The 3,343-nt window shown below is 33.3% G+C and overlaps 1 non-coding gene across 1 annotated transcript; it reads left to right on the top strand.

Annotated features, from left to right (window-relative positions):
- The first annotated feature begins 2,979 nt into the window (after positions 1 to 2,979).
- On the top strand, positions 2,980 to 3,132 carry LOC113251546 (small nucleolar RNA SNORA62/SNORA6 family). The gene has a single exon (XR_003314525.1). It is a non-coding gene; the product is annotated as a small nucleolar RNA SNORA62/SNORA6 family (small nucleolar RNA).
- The last annotated feature ends 211 nt before the right edge of the window (positions 3,133 to 3,343 follow it).

The following is a 3,343-nucleotide window of genomic DNA, read 5'->3' as shown; positions in this document are numbered from 1 at the left end:
TAAAGACATTCAGATTTGTGACTCTTAAGTCTTAGAATACTTCACATGCTTCTATAAATAAACTTCTAGTGAAAGACATACTTTGTAATTTTGTAGTTGTTGATGTTACTGTAACTATTATTTTTCAGTAAACATGGGAAAATGGGACCCTTAATGTTTAATAAATATCTATTATCAGCTATATTCTCAGGCTTTGCTTATAATAATTTCCAAATTATCATAATGAATTATTTAGTTAATTGTATAAAACTACCAAAAGTGACCCAGATATCACTGCTATTCATATCAATGGCTAATTATCAGGCCTTTATTCCCCAGCCTGTGTGCTACAAAATCTCACTGAGCTGTCATTCTGGAGTCTGTGGAACAAGTACTCTTATATAATTCCAGCTGTACCTTCTCATCTCATAGCTACACAATGTCCTTTGTTGCCAGTGCTCTCCATGACAACATGGAGATTCAGCACATGCCATTACACTCCACTAGTACCACTAAAGCTGTACACCTCTGTCAGGTGTGGTAAAGGTTTTCTGCACAGCTATGTCACACAGGCCGTTTGTGCCCTAAGCAACAGTTTATTCCAAGACCAGCAACCTGAAACCATCTAGCAAGAAAGAGGAGATACTAGAAATAGCACTAGGGGATGGGAATGGAGCTACAATCCAATTACAAATCACACAATCATACTATTTATCTATTTATGTCTATTTACTATTTAAGGGAAGGATGAGTTAAAGTATAAAATTAATATATAATTTTTAATTATGAAAATAACACTTGGAACATTGGGATGGCTCAGTTGGTTAAACGTCTGACTCTTGATTTCGGCTCAGGTCATGATCTCAGGGTCATGGGATTGAGCCCCAAGTTGGTTCCATGCTGGATGTAGAGCCTGCTTAAGATTCTTTCTCTCCCTGTCACTCTCCTCCTCTCCCTCACTTGTGCGCACTTTCTCAAAAAAAAAAAAAAAAAAAAGAAAGTAAAAAAGGACCTTTGTTCACAGTGTTCATATTAATGCTGAGACAATTTATTATTGTAACCCATACAGACTTACCCAATTATAAAGAGTTATCTTAATGAAATGATCTTTTCAAATTGGTTTCCAATTATGTTGAGTCATAATAATAATTTATCTTTCTCTTCTAGAATATTTCCTCCATAGTCTTGTTTCTCCTAATGTTCCAAAAGAAGAATGAATATAAATTTCAAAAATGTCTCTCAGAATCATGACAATAAAGACAAAAATCAAACTCGCCTTTGAAATTTGAGAATCACTATTTTATTTACTACTGAGGCAATATTTTCTATTTGTTTCTTAACAAAACAAGTATACAATTTTAATTAATGGGTGTATCATACTATGAACCATCAATTTAGACATTCACAGTCTCAAAAAGTTATTAAGAAGGGTGGATAGTACAGTATTCATGAGCTTAATTTTCAAGGAGCTTTTAGGCTTACAGAGTCGTAGTGGTGCTGGTGGTGGTTTTGATGGTGATATTGGTGGTGGTGGCGGCAGTGTGACTTCGGTACATACCATCAGATAAGGTAGATTTGCTGCTCATGAAGAACCACTTCCTTTCATTCACTTTAGATTGTTGAATAACTATTGAAGACTCCATGAACTTCTTAAATGTGATAATAACATAATTGCCTCCCGATTTCTACTATATCAATAAATACACAATAAATAAAACACTTAAAAAAATACTTGTGAATGAGGTGTTCAAAAACATGCAAATTTGAATAGTATAGTGACTAGAAGTTTCTTCTAAAACTAGGATCTCTGAATTCATGAACAGTTGCACCACTTAATTTGCTTTGTGACTCTTGAGCAAGATATTTAACATCTATGAACTTAAATTTCACCATCTCTAAAAAGCAGATGATAATATCTTAAACATTGGTTTAATGATATAGTTAAATAAAATGGGCCATATAAGAGGAATTAACCCAGATTCAAAACATGTTAACTATTTAATAAATATTGTTATAATTGCTGATAGTATTAATGGTTTTTTATTGTTACAAAAAATCATATGATCATATAAATATATGCAGAAAAAGCATTTGCCAAAATCCAGCCTGCATTTATAATAAAACTGTCATCAAACTAACAATAGAGAACTTAGGTAGTGGAATTTGATACTTCCTCAATTTGTTAATACCATCTTCAAAAAAAGAACCTCTATAGCTAACATCATAATTAATTTGAGAAACTGGAAGCTTTCTTTTATATATATTTATTCATTATGTTCAATTTGCCAACATATAGTACATCATTAGTTTTTGATGTAGTGTTCAACAATTCATTAGTTACGTATAACACCCAGTGCTCATCACAACATGTGCCCTCCTTAATACCCCATCTCCCCACCCCTCTCCCTTCTGTAACCCTTAGTTCCTTTCCCGGAGTCCAGAGAAACTGGAAGCTTTCTAATGAATATCAGGAACAACACAAAGATGTTCACTCATTGCTCTTTTTTTTTTTTTTAAAGATCTTATTGGATGGGCCTGAGTGGCATGGTGGGTTAAGCGTCTGACTCTTGGTTTCAGCTCAGGTTGTGATCTCAGGGTCGTGAGATTGAGCCCCATATCGGCCTCCACACTCAGTGCAGAATCTGCTTAAGACTCTCTCCCTCTCTTGCTGTCCTTCCCCCCACTCTCTAAAATACATAAATCTTTAAAAAAAAAATCTTACTGGATGTCTTAGTTAATGCTGTTAGACAAGAAAAGGAATAAAACTTACACAGATTTGGAAGGAAGAAATGAAATCATCTTTGGTCAGAGATGACAACTGTCTATTTAGAAAATCTCAAACAACAAAAAACCCTGGAACAAATAAAGCAATAATAGCAATATTGCAGGATACAAAGTGTATGTTTAAAAAATTAATTGTTTTCTTTTATGTTATCACTAAGTAAGTTGACACTGAAATAAAAAATACAGCACCACTCATATTGCCACAAAAAATAAAATACAGACATTATTAAAGCTTGAAGTTCAGGCTGCTGGCTGGCTGATGAATTCACAAGTGTAGATAGTGTGCTACATGAGGGGCAAGTCTTTCATCAACACCACAAGGATCCCTGGCCCAGTGAGTGGCGTTTGGTAGTAATTCTTGCTATAAGTTAAAAAAAAAAAAAAGAAATTAAAAAAATGAAATAGTCATAAATCTAACAAAATATATATAAAATATGTATGCGGAAATCTACAAAGTTCTAAAGGAAAAAGAAGCTCACAAAATTTAAAAAAATAAAGCAGTCAATTTGCATATTTAGTCATTTCATGGAATAAATATTGTATGAGAAAATAAAATGAAAAAAAAAACTTCTTTTGAGTA

The sequence above is a fragment of the Ursus arctos genome, unplaced genomic scaffold, assembly GCF_023065955.2.
Source record: "Ursus arctos isolate Adak ecotype North America unplaced genomic scaffold, UrsArc2.0 scaffold_10, whole genome shotgun sequence".
Lineage (NCBI taxonomy): Eukaryota > Metazoa > Chordata > Mammalia > Carnivora > Ursidae > Ursus > Ursus arctos.
This window is presented reverse-complemented; position numbering and strand designations above follow the sequence as displayed.